Below are 24,160 nucleotides of genomic sequence, written 5' to 3' on the forward strand. Positions count from 1 at the left end.
TTTTTATCCAGCATAAAGTTATTTTATCGAAACTAATTAACTATTTAATCTAGAAACTTATACATAAAGTTCTAAAGTTGAAAATTGAATATGGAAACTTTAATAATATCCTAAGAAATTGAAAGTTATGATTCAACTTATGTGAGAAACATCCAGAGCGTGTATCATTACAATTATTGAATTACAGGTTCCCATTCACTGATGTAATGATTGCAGCGCTCCCCAGTGCTCCGGATATCCTTTAAAATCGTCGGAGCATGGACTGACTACCTGGTCCTGATCATTTTACCGTTCCTACCCCCCAACGTAATTACCTTCATTTTATTTTCTCACTCTCCCGTTTATCCATTTTCAAACCTTTTTATCTCTGCCAATTTACTTCTTCATTCTCGTAGTATCAGTATCCGGGGCATCCGTGGCTCATATTTTATTTTTGCGCCGACACTTTCATCCCACTCTCTCCAAATTAAATTTAAATAATGCTCTTGTTCTCCATTAAATGGTTGTAAGGCACATGATTCTAACGATATATTCTCCTCGTGCGGGTTTAAACTCGATTTAGATAAGATGGAACTGAATAAATAATAAAAAGGTAAATATAAGCCTTCATTTAAAGAAACGTTCTCAAGGTGAAGCAAGTATTTTGAATGACTAAATTGCAAGTCTAGCTCAATACTGGTCTCCTGGGATCGAAGACATTCGTTGTTTATTCCGGGTTAATAATCCTCTAAGGCCGACTACGGAAGACTGTCCCGCAATATACAGCTGTAGGATGAGGAATAGGTTAGGAACAGAGGTCTGAAAGGGAATTTGGCACATTGAGGACTGTTTGCCTAGAACGTGCTGGAAGTTTGAAGTCGAAATGGGAATGCACAGAATTGAAAGCAGCCTTTTCCTAGTTTGGGAGATGAGCACAAAATATAGTCGCATGGTGCGGCGGCTGTCAAGCTTTTATTTTGTTTTGTTAAAGTTCTTCCAATCCGGTAATGTCTGTTGCGAATTGAGACTTAACGGTAGGCTGGTATAATTAATCTGCTTAATTTAAAATAATTGATGTCCTGGCGAAGGTTAAATTTGGTCGATCGATTTGGCAGAATGATTAATTAATCAAGTGTTTAGCTAAGGCACAAAGTTCTCGCCTTTAATGTCATGAAATACGGTTGGTTCTTTAAATTTCAGCAGTAAGATATTGATTTTCAAAAAAGTTTAGAACATTCTTTCAGAATCATATGGCATGTGTAAATCAAATTTATTGTAACAAAAAGGAATACATCAAATTTCACCCATGTTTTTAATGAACACAATAAAGTTCTGAAAAAACCTCAAAAGCAATCATAGCAGTATTGGTTCGAGGATTTCGAGTTTTGCACCCAATCCACCTAGACAGCATCAGGCATGATTCCAAATTTTCACCAATGTTTCAAATTCATCGCTGGAGTTGTCTGTGGTGTCCAAAACAATTCCAGTTACACCAAGCTAGAACAAACGACACCCACAGAGTCCGATGCTATCAGCAGAACGATTGCCGTGGATTACCAAGAAAATCGCTAATGTTTCGATTTTTTTTGGAAATCAGCCCAAAATCGCAGACTCACTCAATATCCAACCGAACCACCTCACAGGTTAGAATCGCCCTAAGAAAGGCAGAAATCCGTCCTTTCCAAGAGCAAAATGTGACTGATCCACAATCGGAATTTGGAAAAATCGTCAATCGATTCGTTGAATCGTCAAACTCGGACATTTTGTATTCTACCTTTCATTACGACATTATTGTGCGTTATTTCGAAAACACAGCGGAATAAAGGATTGGAACATGACGAGAACTTAGTTTTTATAACTTGAATAAAGGTATAGTAGCCACAATATGCCTAATTTCATTCTTATATAGTTTTTTGTAAGAATACACGTAAAATAATTCTTTAAGTCCCCAATATAGACGCAGTTAGGAATTTTCATTACAGAAATTCATGACATGAAAGCATTCTTAAGAAGAAAAAGTGATAGCAGGTGATTTAGTATAACGCAAGGGAGAGCGGAAATGCTGCTTTTAGAATTTCGTTGTTGACCTTACTCCTAACTTTTAAATGCCACTAAAACGCTGTACACCAGGGGATGCAATGCATGAATATTTTTCATAGTAGAAAATATTTATACATAAACGTTTTAAACTGAACTGCCAGAATACAGGATAAATTTTTATATTTCAACATTAAATTCGAATATGTTACTGTTTGGAAAGAAATTCAATGGGTTTATGTTCTAACTTTTATTACAAATCAATTCTACATTTGAATTTAGTTTATGCGTTGAAAGATATTTATCGTTCCTACTGAAAATATCACAATACAATGAACGATATTATAACTATTTCAAATTATATTTGAATTCTGTGACTTATTTCGAATTCCACATCTTGCCATTGTGCCATAAGGGCTCAAATTAATTAATTTTACCTATACTTGAACTTTGAAACTTGTTCTTACTGTAAATGCTTAAGACTGAATATTTTTAGTTTTGAGGTTCTATAGATGGCAGTAATATATTTTTAGTGATATTGGTCTAGCTACTAAATATTGAAAGACCTTCCCAGCAGATCGAATTTACTAATTCCATATATTAGAAATGCAAGTTCAATCGGCATCCTGTACCATTTATCTGGGCATGATCATGATCCCTTCTGCAAGGAAACAGTCAACATTTGCTTCACATGAGTTTAGCTTGGTCTTTAGGGCCAATATTTATAACATTCTTTCACCTATCTTTTCAAGTTCACTATAAGCAATGCCAAAATTTAATTCTGATCCTAAGGCAGCCGTTAAAGATTCCTTGTTGCAAGTTAATCTGCTTTGTTTTTCCTTTGAATTCCTTCATATCCTGGCACTTGGCACACCTTATCCGTGTTGGTGTTTGCCAGTTGATTTAGCATTTATAAGCAATTCTAACGAATAAAACTTGTTCCCGTCTAGAACCTTGACTATATGTTTGGAATACCTCAGAGAAAAAAAAAATGTTTCGAGAATTTTCGAGTTTCGCTATTTCCTTGTTCGTTTTACCCTTAGTGAGAAATCGTCATTTTGTTGACTTTTTCATAATATCGAAATGCGAATGGCTGTTAAAAAGGCTGTTAAAAGGAAAAGATACCTCGTACACCTCGTGTGTTCAAATAAAGCGTGCCCTCACAGATACGTAGATATAGCACTTGAATCCCTTCTCTAACAGCAAGGGCGGTGTATCCGAAAGATTAATGTGTTAGAAGCGGAGGGCTGAGTTAGAAAATCTTCATCTGATTCATTACTCTTCCTTTAGGCGATTCGAGACAAATCTTTTTTATTAAAAGAAATTCCTCTCCTAAATCGATGTATTAGTTCTGTCTAAATAATCGTCGATGCTTTTAATGACCTGGAAGTGACAAATTTCTTATGAATTTCAACGTAATTTAATTTGCAATAGCAAATTCGCTGTATAAATTGTATCGATCTGAAGAACAAAAAGATTATTATAGTAATGTACGGAATACAGGAAATATATCTGCTCTTTGTTTTAAATTGACTTGTAGCAAAGGAAAAAGATTGGAATATTAAAAAGATTTTAATTAGATACAAAGTGTTACCTTCAAAATGTGTTTGCTTGTATAGCCATGGAATAGTAAATACGACTTCAATCAAAATACCATTGAAACTGTAGGCTTCAAATTTGAAACCCTGCTAACAATACTTCATTGGTTCTAAAAAAATAAACCTCTTTTTGTCAGTGGAAACAACACAAGCTCCTAATTAAGACGAAACTGATTAGTATTTAACAAAATTCTACATGACGTTACTACTATAAAGCAACTGCATTTTGTCAAGTTGGATATCTATATCTTGCTTTGTAATTCATCAAAAACTGTAATATTTCATACCCAAACTTCGGAGGAGCCTTTAAAATACCTTTTAACAAAAATGTTAGTCTGATTTTGATGAGAGAAATCCAGCCTATAAGTTCGCCACAACGTTGTGGCAAGTGTATTTCATTTCTATCTTTTGATACACTCTATATTGGACTCGAGAACCTTTTTATCATTTTGATAATCCGTGAAATTAAAATCCCGACTAGATTATTTCGCTCGTCTGAATCGGAAGACATAATGAGAAAAATTTCTAAACCGTAAACTAATTTTAAAATTTTCCACCGCTTATCTTTGAAATGAGCGGTTGATCTTTACTTTAATCATTTCTCCCTAGCAATAAAACCTGAAATTCCTACGTCGCTGGCATAAAAGAAACTCTCCTAGAACGAGGCTATTGATTCGCATAACTGAGAGCTTTCGGCATTAGCGGTATCTCAATTGAGTGCGCGGAAGGTATTTGATGTGCACGAATATATTTCCGAGAGATGACCGCAGGACTGGTGAATGGTACATACTCAGATATTAAAGTGGTACGGGTTTAAACTTACCTATTATCTAGTTTCCCCACTTAGATATCCACGTACATGAAATTTCATTTTAGTCAGAATCTTTAATGATTTACTTTAATAATATGATAGTAATATCTTTGCCTATTAGTCAAATCGCAAAGTACCACTACAGAGAGTATTAAAAAAGTATCTATTATTGTGCTGAATGAATATTGAAGCAGATCATAAAGCAGTGTAGTCATTGTCACTATAGCTTCATTCACATACGATTAGAGCGGTTGCACTGGTACTGTAGAAAAGTTCTTAACATGCATTGCGATAGGGACTTTCAGATAAACTTCATAGTAACACCGTTATACTGCAGTTGGTACGGCAGAAGCTAGAAGTGTTTTATCTTTTACCAATCTGTTACCACCAGATACAAGGACCAATCAAACAACTCAACCTTTCTGGTCTATCTACTACTGTTTATCGTACAATCTCATAATTATTTTAAATATCTCGTTTATTGAAAATGATTCAGTGAGATTTTTTCCAAAAGTTATTATTTACTTTTATATCTACAAATGCCACAAGTTGAAAAAGCCACTTTCAGTGACACACTATATAACTCGTTTAATCGTCTTATTTATTTTTTCATGGAAAATAAATTAGTAAAATTCAGAAAATATCAATTTTACAAACATTTTCATTTGACAAATACAATTTTAACAAAAAGCAGAATGTTTTCCAAGAGTCCCTAGCTATCAATTTAAATTTCTACATAAATACTTGGAATACAAGTAATTTATTAAAATTATTTACTGTTAAAATATTAAAACGGAGTATTAACATATGTTCTCACATTTTGTTAAACGTTGCTCTTTGAATAAAAATAATCTATTTTTAAAACAAAGTGTGATGCTCTGGTAGCTGACATTTTTATTGACGGAAAGCATTACAGTGTAGTATAAGAGACAACACATATTTTCTTTGGTTGTTTTCCGCAATATCATAAGTTAAGAATCTTGTATATCTACAGCTTGACCAAATATAGTTAAATATACAGGGTGTTAATGATAAATTTTGCCAAATTTTAATGGCTTATTCTACCGATGCCCTATAAAAAATTTTGATAGGATGCTTCCCTACGGAGATACAGGGTGTTAAAAGTTTCAAATATTTATATTATTTTTCTCTATAACTTCACTGGCGTAAAAGATTGAGTGATAAAATTTGGGCGATGACATTTTTTTAGTAGGGACTATTTTTTCATGGTTAACTTATTCAAAAATACTCTCCAGTGGCGTAGTTACTGGTGGAGTAGGGGACTTTTTTAAAAAAACCGTACGGCACTGTTTTTTTAAAATAATTTTAAACGTTTTTAAAAGGTACAATCGATTTGTGGCAACAAAGTGTTCATGTAAAGTATTCGTAAAATTTACTGGTCTTTTTATAACTGGGAAATCAAATAAGAAGATACTTAAGCATACACCATGTCCACCTAGTGCGCGTAAGTCCAATATCTAGGTTAATAAAAGATATAACTTATTATTTTTTCTACAGAATTGCCTACTTTCCCGAGCAGCACAAAATGAAAATATATTTGCATATACAGGGTGTTCAGTTTTTCTTGGGCAGGTGTAAAATTAACGTGACTTTGTGTTATGATCCCTATTAAAATATTGATAGTTTTCGAGATAATCGACTTTTCATTTTTTTTTCTTGTTTCGTCAATTCTAGTAGTTGACATAATTATGATTGTATGACAGCTAGAATTTTTTTTTCAGGAACTATAGAGTGAAGATGGCTCTTTCAAAAAACCTATCAAAAGTTGACCTGCGATATACAGGGGGCAAAAAAAATCGTGCCAAACCTGATAATTTAAAATTTGAAAAATCTCGACTTTTTCAAATACCCTGTATTTTATAATTTTATTAGATGCCTTCTGTAGACCCTACAATTTTTTAACAGCTTTCCCTATACCTAAGTTGCGTAGTTTTTACAAACAAAAAACATTTTTATGTAAAATACCGGATTTGCGCCCTTTCCTTTGTTGGGAAAAATTTTGTTAGGATATTTATTTTTATTAAATTTATTAGTTGTCTAGCTACACTATTTAAAATAAAAATTAATAACTGAAAAATTTAGATATTTGAGTTTAATAAATAAGTCTTTATGGAAAGTTACCATTTATTTGCAAATAAAATAAAAAAAAAAACATAAAATCGCTATAAGTGATTAAGAAATAGCAAAATATGGGAAATGTTTGCTAGCAGCACGTATTTACAAAGCAAATAATCCAAATTTACAGAGATTCCCACTGTTTTGAAAATGTGAAGGATAGGTTTGAATTAACAGCAAGGTTATAGAGATCACCTCCAAGATAAAGTAAAAATACGTTTTCTTATTGTATTATTTACTAAAATTTGTTTCTATTTGACCCACTATTCAAATTTTTTATGCAAGTAGAAGCCATCTAACTTCTAGTCTGGTTTAGAATTTAAGTAAATGAACGTAAGCGCAAAATGTCATCTATGAAATATTAAGAACAGTGTTTTTCGTATACGCGACATAGTAACTTTTGTGTACGAATTTCTCCTTTCCAGTTTGTCTCCGGGGCAATTTAGCTACCATGTACAAGTACATACTATATTTTCTATCCCTTTTCTTCCGTAAAAGATTTTCTCTATAAGCGTAGGATTAGTCTAGAAATTGAAAACCTTTTATGTGGAATAAATCTGCAATAACTAGTACTTTAATTGTGAAAATTCATTAAATTTTTTCTAGAATTGGAGATACTACTGAGTAATAACAAACATTAATTAAGGAAACTTAGGATATTGGTTGCAGGAAGGTTTCTTTTCCGTATTTAGTTATCATTATCCGCACTCGAAACTTAAAGATAAGCAAAGTTGTTTTCTGACATACTTGCATGGAAAGATTCTTTTAGATTTCCCGAGTTCCGAGAAACAGAAAGTTTACTACGAAAGTTGAAACTTATGTTTGTGTTATAGATGATGAAGTTAAGGATGTCGTAATATATCTTACTCTTGTACTCTACTCTGTGTAATTTAACATATTCAACTGAAGAAAATTGTTGAAAAATTCGTACTGACAATTAATTCCTGCGATCCTGAGTTGTGTCATTTAAAATATACACAGAAAATTGGGCAATTACTTATCTTTGTGGGAACGGTCAATCTGTTTCCAGCTATCTACATCCGCAGTAGTGTTTGTAAGACCCTCAGAGGAAATATGAATACAATCAATCTTAGACAATTTAAAGAACACCCCAATTCATCTCTTCGATGATTTCAATCTGCCTCAAAGCCTACTTGGGTTAACGATAACTTGAACTTAACGGGGGGGTATTAGCACCACATATATTCCTTTTGGTGAGGTAAGGTTATCCCGAACGCGTATGCCCTTCATTATCTATTCGTAGCCAATGAGGTTGATACTATCGATATTAGGTTGAACCTAATGTCCTATCGTGACCCCTTTATTATCCAGCTACTCAATGATTTCTGATTACATCCTCCATTACCAGTTAATGTCAAATATTAGGAAGTACAGGGCGTTTCAAAATTAAGTTACCAATATCATGAAAGAAAGTAGTTATAGATGTGAAAAAATGTGGGTTTATAAACGATTTGTTATAAACATACAATGTACATTTTCTCTCTGTTCTTAATAGCTGAATACCCAGCTGCACTTTTGATATCGAAGTTGCCGCGCGTCGCAGTGCGAAAGCGCTGACGGCGGTTTTGGTGGTTTAAAATTTGTGTTTGAAAAAGCTGAAATTTATTCAAAATCTCGTGTAAAAGTAACACAAAAATTAAACGAATATGCGAATTACTTACCAATAGACGATATGCTATACAAAAATTGTTCAAAGTTGTTTTATAATAAAAATGCTTCCAAACGACGGCGACGGTCAAAATTAGTCCGCATACGTGAAAATACTCCCGACGCTTGTCGAATTTCATTAACTGCAGCAAGAATACACTGTTGAAGATCTGCTGGTGTGAGTGAAAGCAATAAATGTTCGAAGTCCATTGAGTGGAATTATTGAGTACATTTTCACTCAATATTGGGCATTTTGATCATTTTACTAATTTGTTATTGTATGTATTTAAACTAAAACTGAGTGCTTCCACTCAAATATAGGTACTATTAGATAAATTCTTCACGTAAACTCGTATTTGGTGCACTTGTACCTAAATCAGAGTAAATGTCCTCATTGCTGAGTGAGTTTAAATGTACCTTTACGAACCTTTTATCGTCTGTGAACTCGTGGACATTATGGATAGACAAGGGATTTCCAGTCGACGTTCTGTATTTTGATTTTGCCAAGGCGTTTGATAGAGTCCCGAAAAACAGGCTATTGTATTTTGGTACTCTGTTCACATACTTATTTGTTCTTTTTCTTTTATGTTAGCTATTTATTTTACTGTTACTTTAAAAGCTGTTAACTGTCATTTTGTATATTTTATTGGACTAAATAGGCTTTGCCTCTGTCCTTGCTATTATGTAATAATAATAATAATAATAATTAATTTCGGGTAATGGTGCCGTGCCGTGAAGATGGCACCACTTACATATTGCTTCTGTAATATCGACCACAGTTAATAGGGGCCCTTTAGATGCTCCAGAAAAGCGTGATCGCCAGGAGAACAGGCCTTAGCCGGCGGCGGCGGGTCTCAGCTAGTGGGTCTCAGCCAGGACAGGAGGAGGCCCCGCGAAGTGAATTAATTTCAACACTACCTATATATCCTAATTAATCATTTGTGAGTGATTTATTTTTGCACTCAATATTTTAGTTAAGTAATTAAAAACCAAGTCTGAGTAAAAAATGACTTAAATTTAATTGATATCAGAGAAAGGCAACTATAAATTGGTTTTCTATACTCAGAATAGAGTCAAAAGTCGCTCAATTGATAGTTAACAGTAACTCGGATTGAAAGTAAAACTCACTCATTTCTGATGCAATAGTTTCACTCAGGTACACTTATACTAATAGAGTTAAAATTTCATTCAATCAGGTGTGGACAGAAATTGATACATTATTGAGTAAAACTGAGTGAAATTTGAGTGAAATTTTTTTTACTGTACTACACGCCACACGATACTGTTAGATACACCACCTTTTTAGCCAATGTCGCGAGTACTGGGCCTCGGATCTTCTTCAACGAGGTTTATGATGTTTTCTTCGTTGTCGAAAACATGTTGCGACCCACCATTTCTAACTAAATCCTTTTCTCTTAAAAATAAATAAGAATGTATTATTTTGCCGCAATTTTTCAACTTTCCAGCCTCACAGTTGTCTAAATTCATAAATTTCACCATCTTTCATTCAAAATTTTGTAGACATTTAAGTATATTGAACAATTAGTAGTCAATGTTGTTTGTAGAATGCAGTTTACTCACAGTTGTTACCTTTTTTTTAAAATTTAAACAAAAAATCCTCCTTTTTGTTTACATACCGAAAAATTGGTTATCCAAAAAAAAGCCTACCCGGATTTTTCGCGTCGTGCCTACCACCTGTACTACACCGTATGGTAGGTTAGGGGATGCGAGCGATCGATGGTCGGAGGTGGTGGAACTGCTGTCGGAGGCCGGAAAGCGACTGTGTTAGTGTGCGGTGGGCACTCGGGCCGATGGGTGGCCCGGCAGATATGCCCAGAGCTCGCGTCACCCTCGAAGCCGAGGCCAACAGTCTCTACCAGCCGCGCAGACATCGCCGACTCCGCCGCAGGTACGGCCTTGGGTACGCCACCCCCCCAGCTTTCGGTGTTCATCTGCAAGGGTTGGTCACTAAGTAACAACCCCGGGAGGTCGTTCGGTGAAATTTTGGTGTTCTCGCTGAAATTTCCTTTTTTTTTCTGGATGTTTGTGGTTAGGTAAAAAGGCAGAGCACTTAGAGTCACAGATACATTGCTTTTAATGTGTTTCGAATCATTTTCACCTTCAACATTTATTTTAGTCATTATTCCACCCATACATTTTAAAGTCGGAAACATTTTACTACACGTGTTACGCATATTTACATTACTAAAAATATTCATTAAATTTTTCGTTTAATTCTAAACCATTTACCTAATTACTTAAAATGAATCCATACTAGTTATTGCTATAAAAGTAGTTCTAGTGCTTTGCCTCGTATTTTACCTGGACAAAAAATATGGCTCATGGTGAAGTGTAAACACCTTGCGTTATTATGTAAATTTTAGAGTGAATATTACGTCATATTTATTTAAATATTCAAATATTCCTTATTTACCTAATTCCGTATAAAATATAATGCCAATATGGTAGGTAAGTTTAAATATTGCGCTTATATGCTGACAATGACAGGTGAACTGATTTCTGGGAATCTGCTATAATTTTCTGTCAATATTTTTATTTCCTAGCTAAACGCAATTACTGATTAAAAGGCATATTTCTTGAAAGTAACGTCGACAGTAACGTTGACAACATTTTGAAATGAAATATAACCTAACTTTTTACTTGCAGCATATATTTTGGTATGATGTATAAGAAATTACATTTGTAAAACTTATTATTCTCGTCACAAAACAAATTAACACTTCATCCATGCTTTCTTGTTATTTTAAAGACTTACTTGCTTGGTCAACTACTTTTTTCATTAGTAATACAAACAATTTTAATTTAATCGAAGATTTTTGGCAAATATTTAAAATGCATTGGTACCAGTAGGTACGCTTAATTTTATACTATTGATATAAGCCTCTAATCAACCTACAAACAACAAAAAATGTTAATTATTCAATAAAACATATTGTTGAGAAAATCTTATGTTGAACTGAGGTTAGGTTGAATCAAAGTAATTTTTATTGCTAACTTCAAAAAGCCGTAGGGGAGACTCTGCCAAGATGGCATACATTTTCCCTTCTCATAATTCAAAAGTGTAGGCTCAATTTTTTTTTAGGAATATACGAATAAAGAAACTGCATGCAGTCATAATACTCAGGGCTAGTAAATCTCAACTAATATTTAAACTAGTGTTCCAGATTAAATGTAGACACCTTGTAAGTAAAATATAAGTCTTTTAGAATGAAAGGTGATATTAAAAACATACGATTAAAATGTAAAATATCCTATTTCGTAGAATGGTAACGAATTGACGTGCTAAATAATAATAAATTATTTCTACGACTTCTACTTTAGTTCCATTTCATTATTGGATACGACATTAAAAGGAAATAAAGATATTCTTGAGTGTCTAAAAGCCATTTTAAAAGATACCTACGCAATAAATTCGATATAAAATTAATTGCCCAAAAAGCAATAATAAAGTAAATAAATTTAAGTTCCCACAGTTATAATATGCATTTACCACGGAACTGACTTATTTTCTATTCTAATTTTTTGGTATAAGGCGGAGACGAAAAATTTAAAATATTTCTGTTTATTTATATTAGAAAAAGATGGAAAATGACAATACATTATTCAATAAACATCTGTTCCTGTTCCCGTATGGTGAAAATATTAGGTGAACTACGTGACACTATAAAATTTAACTTTAGAAAATTTATCATCACTCGAAACACTGTAACTAACCAGCTGGTACAATATAAATGGTATTTTTTATATAAAACAACTACAATACCTGCAGTTCCTGTCGTACATCCTGTTAATATGTTAGATATAGTATATTTTTGTCTTTATATTAAATTATTTTAATATTTACGAATGCTATGAACCTTAATAATGTTAAGTAGTTGATAAAAATCATGAAATCTCTTACTACGAAAATACATATCTCTTCATTTCTGAGTTAATATTTAAAGTACCATGCTTTGTATTGTGGACATATTTGTTAAACTATACGCAGTATGGCATCTAAGAAATGTTTTTTGAACGTAACATAAAAAATTTATTGAGAAAGGCAACTTTTAGTTTTATTTTACTTTCTTTGTTGGTGACAACTATGCAAAATATTTACACAAGTCAAATAAAATAGAACAGTACACAAAGTAAGATATAAAACATTAAAAAATATTAAAAACAAAATAAATAAACAGAAAATAGGACTAAAAAGAATTAAATCGTAGCAAATGACTCTTTTATCGAAATGATTTCTTCAACAGAAACTTTTTTATTCTTTTAAGCTTTTAAAATTTTAAAGTTTCAACTTCCTTTTCTGATTTTCATGGGTCTTAAATAATGGTTCTTTGAATTAAGATTAGTTCTGGTAAATCTAATAATAATTGTATACTCTTCTGTTCTATTGCTTTTCGTGTAATAGAATAGTAGAATGTATAAACAAGGCAATTAATACTCTGAGTTCAATTAATTTTTGTATGCAGTGGTCCCTATATTTGAGCCCGGTTATTATTCTTCTTTAAAGAGCAAATATATCTGCAGCTAAAGTAGTGTAGTCCCATATCAAAATTGCTCGTTTATAATACAGAGCGTATAAGATTGTCATAAGCTGTTTTTTAAACGAACCAGATATAAAATTTTGATATTACATAAGTAATCAGTACGACAATCGTTTATTCCCACCAACCACCCACAGCAGAACCACGTTTCCAATTCTTGTCCAAAAAGTGTTTAAGACAGCACTAAACTCTATGCTAAGACATAGATCTTTAAAGATCTTTTATTGTATTGAAAACGACATTCGCTCGCAAATAAAGAGAATTCGACTTGCCCAAGACACGCGGCAGTATCTCAGAACTGATGCATATTCATTTCTTCACCTGGTTTCCGCTAAACCTCCGAACGACCTTAACACACTTAAACCCCGCGTATTTAAATAACGGGGAGGCTAACCCCACGCTCACTTAATTAACGTAAGTATGATTTGCGTTAGTCTCCATAAAAAGTCGATAATTCCCGAATCACCTACATAGACGTGACACTATTCAGAAATTGAGGGCTATGACGTTTTACTCGCGTGGAGCATTGAAAGGTTTCGAATTAATTAGTTTTTATTGCCGGCTATTAAACTTTATTACTGTTTAAACAGTAATGATTTCAATCGATTTTACAGTCGCCGATCATTTACTGTCAATATAATATGCATTCTGTTGTTATCACTTGATTGCACAGACTGAACTTAAACGGATTGTATAATGAAGTAGCTGTAAAATAGATTATTCAAAAACAATTGTTAAAACTTGATTACGTTGGAGTGATTATAAATATAATTCAATTATTATCAGAACAATTTCTAATCACAGTTTTTTGCTTTTTCCTAGGTAGACAGTTATATAAAATGTACAAAATATGGCAATTTTCTTCTTGGTGAAAAATCTCGCGTTGATATTTTCCATCCACTTCTGTCACTCAAATTGCTCCTCTCGGGAACTGTAAAAGTATATTGTACACATGTAGCTATACATAATCTAGACTGCCTGTATATTTTCGGGGAAACAACGCCTATTATAGGTCGTATAAAAAAATAATGCGGTACTATAAAATAAAAGCGATACTCAAAATATACGCGTCCAAGGGTTTGATAGTGTCATGTTCTAATTGACATAGCCGTAGTGGATTAGCTTCACATAAAATGAATTAATAAATCATAAAGTCGTTTATTGACGTGAATAATATTAGCTTGTTAATAATATGCCCTACGTAATGATATCGTAAAGTTTTATGAACAAATACGTTAACAATAGACTTAATTTTCAGGGGAAATATCTATAAGCGATTGTAACCCCGACAAAATTACAATCAATAACAGTTTATTAAATGAACTTAAATTGTACTATACTTTCTCCATATTGAGATATAAAAGATATAATGAATTACTTTTAGATTTTTGCACAACAAAATTATTGTACTGAAAAAATTATATATCTTTCAAATAAAATTGTAATTTATTTAAAAACATAAGAACTAATTGCTAGCTATGCTTAAAATTAAAACAATACCTGACACAAAGTTAGTGATAACAAATATTGCTTGAAATTCTTGATATACAATTCAGATAGCTATCCCATCAATATTCTGATTTGTAACTAAATTTTACCATATTTTAAAACAAACACCTGCAATTAAAACTGAAAACAAACATCTGCATATTGCCCTTTCCGTTCTTAGCCATTTTCTTTATGTATATGTACTTTATTGCTCAGTAATTTACGCTAACGTAGTTATTTGCGTGACTGTGATGGCAAGCACAACGCTGCCTTGTTATCACAATGGAAAAATAGCAATTTCGCTTCAACACTGCGTAGGCGTCGTAGATATTTAAGCTACTCCAATTTTGCTATTAAAGTATACCTTTAATAATAGCTTGCATTGATTTATATATACTCGTGACAGGAAAATTGTCATAATTAAAATAATCGAAGCTAGATTACTAGTATTTATGTTTTTCATTCAGTTGTATATTATATAGGTACTGTTTATTTTTCTGTGATCTGAATGCAATTACTTTTATAAAGACAAATATTTCCGAATCAAAGAGGAACAGCTTTGTCTACTTTATTATATTTTACGATCTGCTGAAGGGCGTATTTAAATTAAAGGGTACTGAATTTTACGTATAAATGATCCATTTGTCGAATACTTCTTTTAGTCCTTCAAGTGGGTGTATGCAAATGTAATCTACTTTTTTCTAAATATATCCACAAAAAGAACTTCCCACTCGAATACAGAAACTTCCTGTTATTATTTAAAAATAATTTTTTTGTAGAGATCCTTTTTTCCATCAAGTGAATATTGAGAGGAAATTGGACACATTTGGCCTTACACATTTAATTTTTTTTTTTTTTTTCATATCGGAGTATCGATATTGGAACGCTATCAAGCAAAGTTGGTTTTTAATCTTGCTGGCACAATTTGGTGGCTTTCTAGAAAGCAGTAATCAAAGAACGGATATGTTCCGAATTATATAAATGCACCAAATGATGTAATTGTAAAGTCTCGCAATACAGTACAATTCTCCAGTTAGAGAATCATATTATTTGCCATTGTTTCGCAGATTTCTAAAAAATAGTTTAAATAAAAATGTACCCTTATATTTTGATGCGTAGTAGGTACATTTTAATAATATTAGAAAAGACAGAACCAGTTTTTATAAAACTTTAGTTTATTTTAACAAAAATCATTGCCTAATTTTATCTTTTTCTCATTACGAGAAGATAATCGAATTACGTATTTAATATTCTTGAGTACCTACTACAGTTGACCAAGCAAATATTTTGTGCTAAAAATGTAAATATTTAACTCATCCCAAAGATAATAACCGTGAAGAGTTCATGTATATTTATAATTGGTAGACGAGAATTTCAAAAGCAAGAATCAATTTCTGCAGATAGTAAATATTTCTCACATGTTAAGCAATAACTACAATGGGCATTTCAATCCCATTCCAAAGGGTTTATACTTCAACATTGAGCCATTCCAAAATTCGCCGTGTTGTTACTTCCTGACCTTTCTTGTAGGTGCAGTTGCTACAGCAGGCAGGCAGCATCAGCGTGTGCCATCAACAACATCAGCTTCTCCACCCCCCGCGCGTGATGCCTCCAACCCCCACCCCCACAAAACCCCAAGTTTGTTGCACCTATGATATTCACTTGACTTGCCCGTTATCACTGTTCCATACAGACTCATCAAATCCCCAGAGTTGTCAGTGTACACGTGGCCGTTTTCTTGCACGTGATCTCACCCTGCATTTTTATGTTTGCTCCACATTGGAAAGTTTGCTAAAGAACTAATTCATGCAAAGAAAGAATTAATGCGACACTATTTTGTGATTATGAGACGATTCCTTCCTGCATGTTATGATTATTATGATACCTAGTAGTGGATTGCAGATTACAATGAGTACATTGTATATAAATTGTGTTCTGTCAGCGGTTTTATGAAATGCCAGACTGCTACAAATCAGTGCCGCGTCGGTTGAAATAGGACTACCCTGTTACACTACCCATATAATCAGTTTAGAATTGTGGATCATGCTGCTACTGTCTGCGTCATTCTTGCTTCGCTTGAAGACGGTTTTCAGTTACGGTTGCGACTGTAGCAGAATCATATGGTCTGGAAGTAATTATTACTGAAACTATTCCCGCACGTGTAGCCTGATAATTAATTATGAAATGGTCCCTGTGTAAAAAACGTCTTCAATATCTGTAAATGTTTTACAAAGAAAAATAATTCATTATTTGATAAGAAATATTGAATGCATTTCCATTCATTGTTAAATTAGAAACATCTAGATTAGAACTGAAGCTAGAATATTCATCGGTATCGATTGGCCATATCTGGATTAAATCGGTGTCGCTTAAAATATAGCCATACTTTTTTGCTGGAGTAAACAACAAAATAAATTGTGGCCTGTCTTATCGTTGTTCACTACACTAGTTATTACCAAAAGCAGACTGACAGGCTGTGTTATCCCGTTATAACTGGGCCACACCACAAGCGCTGGCGCTAGGTTGGCCGAGCCACAAAATCTAAATACAATTTGTGCGACAAGATCGAATACTTTTTGCTTGATTGATATCCCTCGGTTCTTATCTAAAAAGCTACATATTATTTCCTTTGTGTCATTTACTGTCAAACAAAGGAAGCACTGCGTCATTTTGTAATATAATTTCAACAGACAGCGACTAAATAAACGTTATTATTAGTCCTTATTGCTTTGGATATTTTTTTCACAACTCTATGCTATAGCCGTACACTTTCAATTTTTTATGAAGGAGCTATCCAGGACAGCAGAATTAATAACTTCATGAATAACGTCCTGTTTTGTCCAGAGGGAAAGATATCTGTAGAAAAAAACACGTTTTTTATTAAACAAATATTTTTCTGTCCGTCTAAGCCAACTGACACAGATCAATAAAGTGTCGGACCGCTGTAGTCGCTAATAAAAATAGAAGTTTGTTTGTTTGCATCTTGAAATATATATAATCGGGCATAACAAAGCGTATGTAAAAGATTCTCCCTCGAATAGTTTGTCAAACTAACGAGGTTTATTGTCCTAGTAGTAAAATTTGATAAAAAAAACTGAACTGAAAAAACTGTTTGCCATTAAAGCGAATCTTCATTTACAGACTTAGATGCGTCGTTTACGGTTATAGGCACTTTTGTATTAATCTGCAAGCTTGTTAATATACTGTAAAATAGCAATTCATTTTTAAAATCTTAGCTGGTTGGAATATAGGCACATGTAATAAAAATATTTATCCACAATCACCTTGTAATCGGACTTTTATCCACACATATGAACCGGCTAAAGTGATACCTTATCCACCAGTGTAATAAACAACGTACCATAACAAAACCCACCACGTTTCATTGAGTACTGGTAATAGAAATATCAAGTCGTGTGTTTCTTTTTATTAAATTCCAATAATTCTGACTCCACAAATATCATTGTGATGTATTTATGGATAAAACGTTGTATTGTATTCGTGTTTTAATTGCCTTTTATCCACTTAAGAATATTAAACATTCTTGCATGGATAAAATGCTACTTAAAACACTTATACAATAAATAACTGTTGTATTATTAAATAAGTATGAATTTAATGAAAAATGAAATATTTATGTATTTTCTTCAGGTGCCAACTATAAATACTGTAATTAAATTCTACGTGAAGATTATTTTAAAAACCTTGTACACTTTCCAGATTGTAGGATTATTACATAGTGTCCATATTATAAAAGAATTTTCCATCTTGAGCACATGAATAAGACATGCTCTTTATGCCCTTTATTTTCTATAGGCAGCTTAAACTTAAACTCAAACCTTGACAGAGCAGCATTGTATTCTATACATTAGGTCGATTGATGTCAGCTATTTGTTCAAATACGACATTATTCTTAAATGTTTTCAGAAGCGTTTCATTTTTCATCGTTCTCTGAAAACATTCTTTATTATCCCTTACTCAACTCATTCAAACATTTCCTCGTCAAATTTTGCTATCTAAAAGTTGATTTGTCGACTTTAAGGACTTAAAAAACATTATGCGTGTATCTCTCACGATTTCTGGATTGTTGACGGGCGAAATCTTCCAATAAATTTATTTAATCAAATATTTACTTAGTTTTGATTAGTTCATTAAAACTTTAATTCTCTGTAAGCCATTTGAAATTAAATTTCTCTTAGTAATTTACATTTTATATCAAATCTATGATTACAGTAAGGAAATATGGCATTTGTCTCAGTAAATGTTGTTGGTGCTCTTTTTTTCATTATTATTCAAGCCATTGAAATATACATATTTTGTCAGCTTAAATTGCAACATATTTAATGGTATTTAATTATCTCAATTCTTTACTATTGGTTATTTTTTGTCTTTTAAATGATATGTAGTTCTAACGATAAAATCAACTACTATACCCGTAAATATTTCTTTGTAAAGGACACACATTTTTTTACATTTGGATAAAAGCAGAATATTTTAACAAGATTGACTTTTTTAATGAAATAAAAAAGCTGCTTTATTGTCATGTACTTATCTAAATAACGTTTATAGTAAAAAAACACAACCCTCACTTAGTTAGTAAGTGATGCGGTACAAAATGTTTAGAAAATAAAAAGTTACACTTAGTAAAGAACTGTCAATAAAACGAGACAGTTTGTTTTTAGTAGTAGTCAGTAATTTAATTATTTTCTGCCTCAGTTTCCCCAACGGGATTCCGTGAAACCACTGACATGCCGCTACCGAGCCAGAGGTGAAATTTTTGTCAAAACAGACGCCTCGTAGACATTTGAAACCGTCGATTAAGCTCCTTCGATCGAATAACTTTTCGACAAACATGCTACATGTGGTACAAGATAGAACGCCACCGTCACATTCCATGAAATTCAATATTCAAGATGTTCACTCACAGGCCTCGTGTATTATATCACGGCGGATTTCTTATAGAATAAAAAAAAACTCTAAAAATAAACAGACACATGTGTGGATGATGGATTTATGGGGGTATCTATTATTTTTTATTCTCAGCCCAACTGTCGAACAGGAATATTGTTCTCCTCCATTAGGTATTCTTTTCTTCTATTTCTTTATTTATTCTTTTTATTCTTACTATTAAATCAAAATTATCTCATATTTTGACATTGAATGCCCGTTTTAATCAATGTGTGTGTATCCATAATGTCTTTAGTGAATCAGAAAATTTCATAGATACTGAAATCTCAATATCCGAGCTCAAATAATGTAATAAAGAAGATAACCCAATGTAGCGTAAGTGTAAAATAAAACGATTTTAACGTGTAGAACCATACACATTTATGAACCGCATATGTAAGTAGAGGTCCGCCTATTAACCTACATACGTGGAAGGCCTTTCCATTAGCTGATTACGAGTATCATCATATCTTACCGGGGCTTGTTAATACACTCTCCAAATCAGTCATTGTTCGTAATAATGTTTGTTAGTCCTTCATAATAAAGACCGAAATACTTTTATAACGAGCGTTCAAATAAAAACGTGGTCAAGTTGGTTCTGAAAATTTGGACGTAGGGCGTAACGTATAGCAAATGAACTTAAACGTCATCTGTCAAAGCGCTATATCGCCGCTATCAATTTGAATATTTTCGTTTTAAAAAGCGTTTAAAATGGTGTTTTCTCAAGAACAAAAAGTGTTTATCATAGAGTCCTACTTTAGAAATGGACGCAAGATTGATGGAATATGGAAGTATTCTATTGAGGAATGTTTCATAGAATTTCAAAATCAATTTCCCGGCGTTGTTGAGTACAAAATTTTTCAAAGTGCAGTTCAGCGTTGTGTTAATGTTTTTCGTGAAACGGGCAGTGTAACAAGAAAAGAAGGAAGCGGCCGACCTAAAAAGCGGACTGAAGAATTAAAAGAAAATGTCCAACAAATAATGGAAAATGCGCCAAGAACTTCTGTACGTGTTTTATCACAAATGGTGGGAGTATCAGTCGGTACCTGCCACACAGTGTTAAAAAAAGATTTGCGTTTGTTCTCCTATCGTTTAACTTGTCAGCAAGAACTTCATGAAGTTGATTTTCCGCGACGGGCTGTATTTTGTGAATGGTTTTTAAACAACTACGGTGAACTTCATAATATCACCTTTTTTTCTGATGAAGCCTGGTTTCATTTAAGTGGTTACGTAAACTCACAGAATATGAGAATGTGGTCTTCTGAAAAACCAGATAACTTTTTTGTCGAGGGCCCTCTACACGCTCAAAAAATTGGAGTTTGGTGTGCTCTCAATCGAAGGAGGATTTATGGACCTATTTTTTTTAATGGTACTCTTACTGCGCAAAGGTATAGAGAAGAAATTATCGCTCCTTTTGTTAACCAGCTGGAAGAAAACGAAATTACAAACTTTTACTTTCAACAAGATGGCGCAAGGGCACATACGGCAGGCGAGACGATGAATATGTTGAGGGAAGTTTTCCAAAATCGACTAATAAGTCTCAATGCTGAACATGAATTTCCACCGAGGTCATGTGATATTACGCCGTGTGATTTCTTTTTGTGGCCTTACCTTAAAAACACTATTTTTGAACTGCCTATTCCTGATTTAAACCATCTGCAGGCTCGACTTATAGACAAGATTCGTGAAATTAACAATACCCCGAGCATCTTAGAAAATGTCTTTAATTCTTTGAGGAACAGGTGTGAAAAGTGCTTGGAACAAGGAGGGGGACACTTTCAGCAGCTGCTTTAATTTATTGTTATAACAAGGAGGGGGACACTTTCCGCAGCTCCTTTAATTGTTTGTTATTGTTATCACGATTATTCTTTAAAATAAAGTTATATAGTCATTGACGTTATTGAAACTGACAGCTGCTATACAGCTCGTTGAGAAATGAGGTTAAGTTGGTCGCTATAAGCTACTCCCTACGTCCAATGTGTCAGAGTAAACTTCGACCACATTTTTATTTGAACGCTCGTTACTTTTATATTTATCTTTCTCTTACTGTCTTACTATTACTTAGTTTTCATATACTCAGCTAGAAGCAATTTTTTTATTACATCAGTTTTCTCCTTATTACAGTCGTTATATTTGTTATAATACAGCAGAATATTTAACAAAAGCAAAACAAAGATACCTATAAGGTATAGGACTATTTTGATTAAGCTGTACCGAACGGAAATGATAACCTATATCTTTTAAGTCATTTCAACAAAAGTTATCATCTTCGACCGTACGTGAATTATTGCAGCAATTTGAGTATAATCAAATATCAAAACAGTGTGAAACGGAATAGGTCGGAAAGTTTGAAATCAAAGTGTCAAACTGCAAACGAATAAGAGGGTATTAAATTAAGTAACTAATGTTTGTATGTTTTTCTACAGGGACCCGCAAAGGTAGGGAATGTTCCATCGATGAATAAGTTTGAACTACTTTATATATTCAGTCAAGTACGAAGGCTTTTCAGCTTATGTAAAGTATTTACTTATTCACAGCTTTAACATAATAATTTTTGTAATGCTTTTTGTTTGCTGAATGCGAATTGATTAACAGTATTTATTCCACTTAATAGTCCATCTACATTATTTATTTAACTTTTTATTTCATGATGAATAAAAGAGATTTCTCGATAATTAACAAATTTCCGTATTTCTATCTTATCATTTTGTTCAAGTAAATGGTAATAATTATTAAAAAAAAAACAAGGAATGCAAAATGCAAACCATTTGCAGCACTTGAAAAACTGTCAACATTTATATCGCAATTTACGTGAAATATATTGTCGAAATAAGTGAATATTTTCAACAATTATTACAACAAGTGTTGCGCCACGTGTGAAGAAAATAAAAAAATAATTAAAACATCTTTTTTAAGGTATAAGTATTTTTTTATATATACAGGGTGGCCCGAAATTATTGGAACAAAAATTGACACACATATTCTTAAGACCAACTTAGGGGACCCGTATTTTTTAATTTTGTCAAGTGGCCCCCTCTTTCGGAGTTACAGCTCCCTGAAATCCGCCCTTAAGAATAATTATCGCCCTGTACGAGAATCACTAGATTTGGTACACAGGGATTTTATGACATGGAATCTGATGGTGGGGGGAGCCCCTTAAGACAATTTTTCGCGAGCCCCCTTGTCTTTGGAGCCAAAAAAAGTTGGTCGCATATTAAAATTTCTTAAAAATTATTAGTCCGCTAGAAAGCCCTTAAATTTAAAAAAAAAATTGTTAGAAATTTTTTTGTCTTTTGATTTTTTTCGTAAAACGCAATGTTTTCGAGAATAATATCAAAATGTGATCGAATGCATATCGTGATTCTCCATTTTTCTTAAATTTGCTATCAAATGACTTAATATAGTCGTAGTTATTTTAAGTGATACAAATACTATCTCAAAATTGTGAAAAAACAACTAATAATTTGGTTCCATGCAAAACGAATCTAAATCATTGTGTATAATTCATTCAAAAACACAAATGTTTAAAGAAAACCGTATTTACATCTCAAATACTTTGACAAATATTAAAGCTATGGCTTTTACATACAAAAATATATCACAAACATAAAAATGCAGGACACTGTGTGTCTGACACATTATCCTTTTCCTTGTTTCAAAAGCCTCCACTTGTCAACTTATTCGTTGTGCTTTAAGTGGATCCAATGAAATGTGCTTCAGCGTACTGTAAAGCTTTTTAAAAGTTTTTTTGTATGCGGATTTGATACACAATAAAATAATGCATGGAAAATGTCTTATTTATTTATTTTCTGCATTGTGATTTACATATAAATGAATTTGTGGTTGCGGCGAAAAATTATCGATTCACACAGGAAATATTGTGTGCAGCTACCTTGTGACTTTTTATAAGATTAGTCACACGTTAATCACGCTCTGGCAACTGAGGCATAATTCAGTTCAAATTAGCATGTATAAAACATTTTCTTATATGAAACCTATTACTAATATTCTTAAATTTATTAAGTATACTTACTTAAATATAATATTTAGGTAATTAGTTTGAAAACTGTTGCTAGGTACCCAAAAATATTTGATATTTCATAACAATAACCATTATAATATTTTAGTTTGCAGACTAAATCGGTGTAAGTTGATACTCTATATTTTCGCGACTATTTCATTTGCACAGTTTTATCCTAATGCTCCGTTTAAACAACTTGCTGCTTCTGAAACTATGTAGCGAAATCAGCTCGATTAAACTGTGCAGATACAACAGCTGCATGTCATTCACCTACGCGGCACAAATATACGTGGAAACCAAACAATTTGCTATCCATACATCAGACAAATCTGCACAGTTTAACCTATGCAGATAAATAGGAGCGATTTAACTGTGCGAGTAAAATCTGTTATTTGTTCAATTTAACCACACGACGCAGGTATCTGTGCAAACTAAACGTTTTCTACCCACACAATCAGATAGAACTGTACAGTTTAATATGTGTAGATAAATTTAACTGTGCAGGTAGAAAAAACTGCTTTTTATTTCATTCAGCTACATAGAGCAAATGTATGTTCAAACAAAACTATTTTCTGAACACACGTTAGATAAATCTGCGCAGTTTAATCAGAGTGATTTAACTGTGCAAGAAAGAACAGCTGCTATTTATTCAATTCAGCTACATGGTACAAGTATCTGCGCAAACCAAACGATGTTCTATCTACACATCAGATGAATCTGCACAGTTTGATCTGTGTAGATAAATTTGAGCGATTTAATTGTGCAGATAAAAACAGTTGTTATTCATTCAATTCAGCCTCACGGCACTAATATCTGTGCAGACCAAATTATTCTCTATCCACGCATCATATAAATCTGTACAGTTTAATCTGCGTAGATAAATTGAACTGTGCAAGTAAAAACATGTGTTATTTAT

This window comes from Anoplophora glabripennis, unplaced genomic scaffold (genome assembly GCF_000390285.2).
Source record: "Anoplophora glabripennis isolate ALB-LARVAE unplaced genomic scaffold, Agla_2.0 scaffold118, whole genome shotgun sequence".
Lineage (NCBI taxonomy): Eukaryota > Metazoa > Arthropoda > Insecta > Coleoptera > Cerambycidae > Anoplophora > Anoplophora glabripennis.